Below are 10,292 nucleotides of genomic sequence, written 5' to 3'. Positions count from 1 at the left end.
CCTTCAGTCCTACAATGGAATTTTTTTCTCTTCTTTTCTTCTTTAATATCATAGTGCCATGCTTTTAATTAAAAAAAAAAATCCTCTTATTCTGATCGTTTCACTTTTTGGGTGCAATCACTTTCCAAATCTGTTTGAAGATATGAATTATAAATTTTTAGAAGATCATCTGTTTCCTCCATATTTGTGTATTGATTTTGGTATATCTCTTGCTATTTGTTTTCCTCAAAATGCCTTATAGCTCATTGTTTTGTATTCACATTTATAAATGAAGGATTTGGTTCATTTTCAAGCTTTGGCCATTCTCAAGCTTTCTATCCTATTGAGAACTGCCCCCCCCCCAAGAAGAAGTGACTTTAGGTTCCATAAGTGTGGTGGGGGAAAGCTTAAGGAATGCTTCTTGCCAGGGGATAAAAGGCAATTTTTCTGAAGGTCCCATAGATGAACAGACGGCCTACTGAGCTACCGGAGATGATGAGATAGGGAAAGGATTACCGTGGTCCAACTCATTTTAACCTAAAGCTACATGTCCTTGGGGTTTTCTTCATGTCAATTCATGCCCATTTGAGGGTCAGATTTTACTTTTTTACCTTATTTTAGCCCAGAGGCTCACGGTGGATCTTCATTTCCCATCAGTCAGAATTTCCACCTTATTTAACTCTTCTAACAGGATTGTGCCTGTGAGCTGAAGAGCATTCAAGTTGGGTCTGTCCCAACTATTGCACAATTCTTTAATAAACTGGCTCGCTATCTGGCCCATGGCCAGCTCACATTACCAACCTTGCTGGCTCAGTGCTTTGCAGTCCTCTGAGTTTTCTACTGCTCATCCCACTATCTACTGTATATTTTCAAGAAATTCCTCAAATTTTCTGTATGACAGTGACACCCTGCTTTGCCTCCAGTGCTGTTAGATTTGCTCCTTTTCTTGTATAACTCCTGTTTTTCAAGGTGATTTTACTGTCATCTCAGTGTTGTGGTGGCATTTATTTCCCACTTCACATGGGTAAATATATCAGTGGATAAAATCAGAATGAACAGGTTAGCTTAGACTGACTATGCGTTGGTTTGATTGAAAATTCAACTTTTTCGTGGATATATTTGGAATTTGTACATGTGCCAGGATTCTTGGACATGGGCATCTTTACTATATTACTATAAAAATGCAAGGCATTATTTGACATTTGTACAATTCAATTCAATACTTCAGAGAAATTTTTTGTAGCTCTTTTCTGAACTATATATATGTTCATTAATATAAATATATTTTCATATGAAGATGAAAATATTTATTATGGTTATTCTGGAAGGTGGAATTTTGAGTGATGCTATTTTCGCTTTTAGATTGTGTTTCTCAAATTTTCTACATAAACATGTATATAATCAAAAGGGGACATTTAGAAATAAATATATTTCTTTGGTTTTCCTTCAGTTTGTTAGACAAATGTTATACCATGCCTATGGCTACATAGAGAAGTGATTACATTTTTGAGCAGTAAATTTAAGGTATGGAGAAATCTAAAAGCATAAACAGCATTATATGTACCAGTTACACAGAGATTTCCAGGTGTACTATGAAGTTTAAAACTTCATGCATTAATTCTTTTCTGCTTTTTCCTGCCAGCTGCTGACCTTCAAAACAACATATTATTGAGATGACTCATGAGAATCAGTGTGAAATAGAACGTGTTACCGCTGGAAGTTTCTTCCTCCTTAGACTGCTTAGAACTGTTTCAGAGTATTATTGTATAAAGGAAGAACAAAGTTCTAAAAACTGAGATTGGAAATTAGTCCTGTCATCACACCTAGAAAGAGCTATAATTTTGTTAGGAATGTGCAACAAAAGAATCAATGTTAACTATTCATTTAACAGTAACATTTATTAGGCAGAAGAAATAATACATTACCAGCATTATACCATGAGATCTTGTCTAAGGTCTACCGTGGCAAATACAGAGCTTTGGTAGGCTCCATTATAATTTGGCTAACAACTCACACCTCTCAGATTTTCCCATAAATTATATGTACAAAGATTATTTTATTTAAATATTATCACATTAGCATTTCACTTTATTTAATATTTGGGACTCATCCTATTAAAAATGCCTGAGCAGTAAGAGACAGAAGATGACCCTAAATGTGGAAGTAACATTGGGAGGCATTTTTAAGACCTCAGAAAAATAAAGAGTACAAAGTACTGACATTTTTATTTGCTATGAAAAAAATAGGCAAAATTTGAAAGTGAGGTGAAAAGTTGGGTACAATGTCCCTTCAGTATCATACTGAGGTGACAATCACCAACGCATTATCTAGGGAAAAGGTCCTCAAACTTCAGTATGTGTCTAAATCATCCAAAGGACTTTGTTCAACTATACTTTAGTACACACCAGTGAATCAATTGTGACTGAATTTTGGTGCTCTACTGGACTTTATTACATAATTTTAATCAAGCATTGTACACAGACTATCAAGGTAACATCTTTTAAATTGAAAATTACATATTTTGTGAAACATTAATTCCTCCAAAATTTGTGTTATTTTGACAGACTTCCTTTTGTTGCCTCAGATTTATGTGCTTTTACATTTTCTTAAAGCTGTATCAAAAGCTGTTTTATGATGCTTATTATTAATCAGAAATCATTTTCTCTTCATTTTCATTTAAGTAACTTATTGTAAAGACTCCTATTTGTGTGAACACGTGGAAAAATACATGGCTTTATGTATGTTCTTCATAAAAATTTGGTGGCAGCAATAACCATGTAAAAAAAATACATATTTTAGCACAGAGAAATAATGACAGAACATGGAAGCCAGGAGTTTCTGTATACTTTCAGGACTTAAGTAAATAACTGGGGGATTCATAGCTTCAGATTCAAGTTTCAAATTACCACCAATTTCTTATGAGTATTGGGAAATCACTAAGCTTTTAAATTTCTGTGTATCATTATTTGCCAACTATCATCATATTTGCAGGTTTATGATACTACAATTCAGTGAAGTTATAGGCAACATTTATAAATTGGAAAAAAAGTAGTATCAAAAATACAAATCTTCAAAACCACCATGAGATATTATTATTTCACACATATTAGGATGGCTAGTATAAAAAACAAAACAAAACAAAACTAGAAGGTAACAAGTGTTGGCAAGAACATTGGAACCCTTGTGCACTGTTGGTGGAAATGCAAAATGTTGCGTTTGCTATAGAAAACAGTACGGAGGTGCCTCAAATATGAAAAATACAGTTAACATGTGATCCAGCAATGCCACTTCGGGGCACATATCCAAAAGAATTAAAAGCAGGATCTTGCAGAGGTATTAGTCCACATTCATAGTAGCATTATTCACAACAGCCAAGAGGGAGTAAATACATTACAATGGAATATGATTCAGCCCTAAAAAGGAAGGAAATCATGTCACATACTACAACATGGATGAAACTTGAAGACATTATGCTAAATGAAATTAGCCAGTCACAAAAAGACAAACACTGTATGCTTCCACTTAGATGAAATATCTAATGTAGTCACATTCATATAACAGTAAAATAATGGTTGCCAAGGAGTGAGGCAGGGAGAAATGGGGAGTTGTTGCATCATGGGTATAGAATCTGTTTTGCAACGTGAAAAAGTTCGGAAGATGCTTTGCACAACCACGTGAATATACTTAACCCTACTGCACTGTATACTTAAAAAAGGTTAAGATGATACATTTTATGTGTTTTTTACTGCAATTAAAAATAGAAGAAATATAAAAAATCTTTCTAGATAGGCCTAATTTTATGGTTTTATAAGAAGGCAGCTACAGGAGTATGATTTAGGGCCCACCGAAGGATTCTTTTCTCTCTAACCTTCTTCATGTCTTAAATGCCATCCTTAGAGCATCATTCCTTGAGATTATGAGCATATTCCCTATTGTGAGTAAATATCTAACATAATGACCTATAATCAAGTATTTACATTTTGAGAACATTTATCCAGATTGTTAAGAGTAAGCTTTGATAGGATAAGGGGGAAAAAAGAGCAAGCCAGCGTAGGGTCCTTGGTGACAGAGTTGGAGCCTGGTGAAGTCTAACTGTTTACCAAAAATTTCACCTATTTAACTCCACCTCAGACCTGCAGAAACTTTTTCCCTTCCTGTTTCCTGTTGCCCTGGGGAAAGTTGCAGTTACCATAGAAAAAGGGATTTTCTGTGTGTAACCTACCGCATTCCTTTCTAGGGGCCGGCAGAAGAAACACCAAGAGAATCACTTTCCCAGCCCTCCACCTCCAGGCCATTAGCATGCTGTGGGAAGCAGTATTTTTCCTGTTCTTGAAGTTAAATCCCTTATTGATTGTTTCTTCTCATTTCCACATCTTCTTTCAGTTTTACTGAGGAACATTATAGTATGATCCCTACAAAGGGACCAGAAGTGCCGACCTATTTTTAAGGTCCATTCAAACACAGACCACCCACCTCTCGGCCTTGTGCTGTGGAACTTCTGGAAAAAATCCCATTCTTAATTTTGTGATTCTTACGCATATACCATATACCAAAAAAAAAAAAAGTCATTACCATGGAAACTGGGGGAGTAAGTAACTTGGTAACTTTAACAGAAGTGCTCACGTGCAGTTGCTGAAGCTGGAAGAACAACAGTGCATTTACCAGGGGAATACAGAACTTTCTATCACAAAGTTGGCTACTTTTCTTTGCCAGGTGCTCCATAACTCTTCAAGAGTATTCCCAATACAGGAGCAGTGTTTTCTCTATTAACGATTTAGGGAAATGTTCGTTATTGACATAGCAGTATGGTGGTTAGTGAAAAAATTAAATAATTAAGACAATTTCTATTACCTTGTATGTTTACATTTCTCTCTTCTGTCTGAGGCTTCAAAAGGGCATCCTGGAGGGGGTTGCAGGATTTGGTTTCCTTAATTTTTTAATTAAACATCGAAGTGATTCATTATATAAAATTCGCAGAGCAGAGTAAAATGTAAAGAAAATGAAAAAAAAAAAAGCCATCAACTTATTATCCTGGCTCAATTATAGTTAATAATTTGACGTATATTTTTCCAGTATTGTTTCTTAAGCATTTTTTGTTAACATAGATGTGATTATTAAAGGCTTTCATTGCAATTGTAAAAGGAATTGCAGGGATGTCTGGGTGGCTCAGTCGGTTAAGCGTCTGCCTTTGGCTCAGGTCATGATCCCAGGGTCCTGGGGTGGAGACCCACGTCAGGCTCCTTGCTCAGCAGGGACCCTGCTTCTCCCTCTGCCTGCTGCTCCCGCTGTTCATGCTCTCTCTCTCTGACAAATAAAATAAAATAAACTTAAAAAAAAAAAAGGAATTGCAGATTCCTTGTTTAAGTGGCTGGGGTACATGGATAAAACTGCTTTGTTCAGTGTTCCTTTACCTCTAATTTTTAGCAATAGGATTTATCCAAGCCGTCTGTCATTCAGCATTTCCTACTAATATGTCTTACTGTTGTTTTAGAATGTTTATTTTCCCTGGTTGACGTGTAAGGTTTATGTAATTTTGGAAATTTTTACCTGATTAAAACTAACTTATTTGATTGATAAATACTTGCTTCAGGGAAGATACCAAGCAATCCTGTTGGCGCCACAGTGTCAGAGTTTGGGTTTATCTGGAACATACTCACTGCCAACAGGTGAGTGCCATGGGATGTAAGATGCCAAGAGGGCATCAATGATGATGGAATGAGACTTCCGTGGCAGCAGTGGGGCAGTGGTTGTTCCTTCTTGCTCTTGTGATAATGCCCTTACCTGCATCTTACAGGGTTGGCTCTGGAAGTGATAGGCTGATGATATGTGTGAATGGAAATTTCAGGGAACATGCTATAATCAGAGAAAGGCTTGTGAATTTATTTAAGCTTTCACCTAAATGTACTCTTTATAAGAAGACGAGCGATATTAGTAGCCTTTCTCTCAGGACACTCATAGATAGCATTTACTGAGTGTTTACCGTATGTTGGGTACGTGACACTTACCATCTAATGAAATCCCCTCAACAGTCCTATACATTAAATCCTATTATTCTCATTTTAGCAATGAAGAAACTGAGTTATAGAGAAAGTAAATTAACTTGCCCAAAGTCAGTAGCTAGTTAGTGATAAAGTCAGAATGTGAATTTTGGCAATCTAACTTGAGAGCCCATTTTCTTAACAATGTTTTACTGTGTTCCTTCTGGTAGATTCAGATCAATAAACCTTCTCAAGACTCTACGAGCCTTGTTATCACTCTTCCCTGAAAAAGTAACACCAATTACGAAATGCCAAATATAGAGAGCACTTGCCTTTAAATCTCTGAAAAAAACATAAACTTGACAATTTAAAAATTAAACTCCTTATCTTTTGTCTTTTGAAATGGACCAAAAGGATTACTGGATGTCTTCAAAGGAAAATTAAACAGTTGTCTAAGCACACCATTACTGGTATCTGATTCTGTAGGTTCTCCATACTTCTCATTGTCTTTGAGCTCTTTTACAATTCTTATAAGGTATAGATAACTAATAGCTATGCAAATGATTGCTATCCAAAATCATGCATATGAACTTTGGGGTAAACGCAACTGATTTCTCTCTACCTCCCATGGAATAAGCCAGTTTTGCAACTATTTGCAAATTAATTTTAGCACACTTAATCTTTATATATGTGTGGTTCTTTAAATCTCGTTTGCATCAGTTGTAACATCGATGACTTCCTCCTTAATTAATGAATGAAATAAAATCTTTGGCAGGTGTCCAATTTACTCTTGTATGAGAATCATGATTATGTCCTCTTTGAAAATCTCAAACTTCCTTTTCTTATTTTATTCCGATCAGTCTACATATTCTATACATTCCACCTCAAATATATTTTAAACCTGTCTTTTCTGTTGCTTTTGCCTGATCTGGACCCTCATCATCTCATCAGTGTACTCTAGCAGCAGTCTGTTATATAAATGTTTGCTGAGTAAATGCACAAACACCCAGGTTTGGGATCGGGCTTATAACAGTTATTGTCAATGATGGGAACAGCTGGATTGGAAATAGCAGGAGATACCAGCACTCTGGAAAGGCTGATTTCAAAAATGCTTCTGCAGTATGGTTTCATTGATAATTCTTTTGCTGACAAGATGTGTTAGTACAATATGCACAACAATGTAATTGCTCTTGCACTTAGAATTCAACTGGCTTTGTAGTGGCTTGATGGCTGGTTGTATTTCTTCCTCCTTCTCTTCCGTTTCTTTAGGCATGGCTGGGTAACACCAAGTAGTTGTCCATCACCTAGAGCTTATGCTACTGGGATATTCAAATTAACAGTAATCCATTCAGTTGTTGCTTGTATCTTAGGCTCAATAACAGGTTGGGCTTGACTGGTGGTAGTAGGGGATGGAGAAGGGGACATCATCAATATGCAAAATGTTCTTTCCTATTCAGAATATGAAATAGGTGATGGGGATGAAGGAGAGCACTTGTGGTGATGAGCACTGGGGAGTGTTGAATCACTACATTGTACACCTGAAACTATGACGCTGCATGTCAACGAACTGGAATTTAAATAAAAACTTAAAAATGCTTTAAATTCCTCTTCCTCTAAAGAATACTTCTCAAAAATGTCCTTTGTCCAAAATTGTTTTGTTGTTGTTGTTCTTGTTATTTTTAGGTATTTCCTCTGGTAGGTGCCCACTTCAGTGTCCAGTCTTGTATATTCTTGTGGCAATATAAACAGCACAAACTACAGCCCAGAAATCACCCACATAATCTGAATATACAAATTTAAGAGGGAAAAAATGCCCTATGTAAATCCTTGAACTTTAGGATGATACCTCAAACTACTGTTTGGAATCTAGAAGGTGCATGCAGGGACAAATCACAGAGAGGTGTCCACAAAGAAAAGTTCTGAACTTGGAGGGATACCCAATAATACTAAGATGATACTGAAAGTATTCTCAAACTACCCTGTTTCCTGAAGTTTCTTTGCACACACAAAATGATTAAAAATAATACTCTTTGAAAGGCTCAGAAGCCTTTCCAGGTCTTGTGTAAGTGTCATAAAGAATAGGAGGCTTCCACATTCTTGAAAGCCTCAGGCATATTAAATTTGTCATTAGCAAAATATTTTAATTTATGAGGACCACGGACTAGAGAAAAAGAAAGAGAGTTTGCTCTGTCCCTAGTTAAGTTGAAACTACAAAGGCTATATATGTTTCCATTTTTAGCTGCCAAATTGTTACTACGTAAGCATTGTTAAGAATGTCCATTTTTATCTAGCTGCCTTATAAAATGGATAAAAGGTCAAAACTTCTAAAACAAACAATTTTAAAATTCAGTAGAAATTTTAAATTGAGGGGCGCCTGGGTGGCTCAGTCGTTAAGCGTCTGCCTTCGGCTCAGGGCGTGATCCCGGCGTTCTGGGATCGAGCCCCACATCAGGCTCCTCCCCTGGGAGCCTGCTGCTTCCTCTCCCACTCCCCCTGCTTGTGTTCCCTCTCTCGCTGGCTGTCTCTCTCTGTCAAATAAATAAATAAAATCTTAAAAAAAAAAAGAAATTTTAAATTGAGCAGCTTCAACATTTTTAAATGATACTTTGACACAGATATGATTCTTATGAATGCTTAAACACAATTAGGATTTATGTATATATCTATTAAAAACTTTTCCTTTTTATCAAGTTATTACAAAATTAAGTTTTAACTAACATAGACCTATTATTAGCTTTCATTAAGAAAATTATCTATAAACTAGTACATAATTACACAGCCCAACATTTTCTAATCTTTTACTTATGAACTCTCCACATTTTAAAAAATTATTTTGTCCATTTTGTATGATATACAATAAAAAGATGAGCTTAAGTGAAAAATCTTTATATTAGTATATCAACAAAGAATAAAATCTAACACTTATTTTAAATAATTTTAATGTTAAAATATTAAAAATTGTAATATCTAATAATTTTTAATGCATATAAGGATAAGTTTAGACTCCTTGTATAAGGAGTATAGTAAGAAAACAAAAATGCTTAATGTCCTTTGAATTATGTAAGACAAAGCCTACTTTGTCAAGAATAATATTTAAAATGAAATATGTTTTATTTTGGAACTGAATATATGTTAAAGATGCATATTAATGTGTAACTACATGTTATACATGAAAAAGAGCAAAAACACCTTTCATGATCTTACAATTTAGCATATTCTTCAAAAACTGAGCTGGTTTGTTTAAAAAAATTTTTTTCCATCGATGCGGCAAAAACAGTGTTTTCAGGCTATTTCTGAAGATTTTTCCACAAATAATTTCCACAAAGTAATTTCTTTGGGGTATAGCAGCTGTGTCACAATACATGGATTACAAATTGTTTTCTCATTTCTCATTACATGGATTACAAATTAAGTTTTTGAAGTCTTTCTCTTGAAGAGCTGTTTAAGAATATAGCTCCTGGATCTGGTGAAGGATAGTTTATGTATTATAACCAGCACAGAAGCAGAACTGCCTGCTTCTTGGTATGACTTAATGATAAGATTGATTTATTACAGTAATGAACAATATCAAAATCGAGGAGAGTAAACTTTTCCATTGCACTATAATATATAACTCTTTCATAAGAATTTCATCAAATTTTTTCCACAGATAAGATCCTATCACGGACAATGAAAGCATTAACAAATCTCTTGAGCCTGTCAATTTGTTTTATACAATGTACAATCTCAGAAAATTTTATATGAATAACATTTTATCTGTACATAATTATCCTTTCATTTGACAATTTTCCCCATGAATTTCTTAGAATAGTGACAAGCTAATTCTGAAATATAAATTATATCAGGGCAACTTAAAATATTTCTGGCATCTCTCTTTTTATAAGGTAAATGTATAAATCATTGTGATTTTCCAGGGGCTCTTTCAGAAATCTCAAAGATAATTTTAATTTTAATTTAAAAAGACATCTAGTGCTTGTTTTGGCAGCACATGTACCAAAACTGGAATAATGTAGAGGAAATAGCATGGCTTCTGTACAAGTATGACATGCAAATTCGTAAAGCGTTCCATGTTTTTTCAGCAAATATTCTCATACACAGAATGAGAGCTGGACTCTAACATTATGCCTTATACAAGAGATTAACTTAAAGTGAATCAAAACTCTTAAAAGAAAACATCGAAAAAGCTTCATGACATTGGATTTGGCACAATGGTTGCTTGGATATTGACACCAAAAGCATAGACAACAAAAGAAGAAATAAATTGGATTATATCAAAATTTAAAACTTTCATGCATCAAAACATACTGTCAATAGAGTGAAAAGAAAACCCATGAA

General features: G+C 34.9%; 1 non-coding gene across 1 annotated transcript; it reads left to right on the top strand.

The window, feature by feature from the left end:
• The first annotated feature begins 9,926 nt into the window (after positions 1 to 9,926).
• On the top strand, positions 9,927 to 10,032 carry LOC121105996. The gene has a single exon (XR_005838724.1). It is a non-coding gene; the product is annotated as a U6 spliceosomal RNA (small nuclear RNA).
• The last annotated feature ends 260 nt before the right edge of the window (positions 10,033 to 10,292 follow it).

Source organism: Ursus maritimus, unplaced genomic scaffold (genome assembly GCF_017311325.1).
Source record: "Ursus maritimus isolate PB19 unplaced genomic scaffold, ASM1731132v1 scaffold_3, whole genome shotgun sequence".
Classification (NCBI taxonomy): domain Eukaryota; kingdom Metazoa; phylum Chordata; class Mammalia; order Carnivora; family Ursidae; genus Ursus; species Ursus maritimus.
The sequence above is the reverse complement of the archived record's forward strand: the minus strand, read 5'-3'. Positions and strand labels throughout refer to the sequence as shown.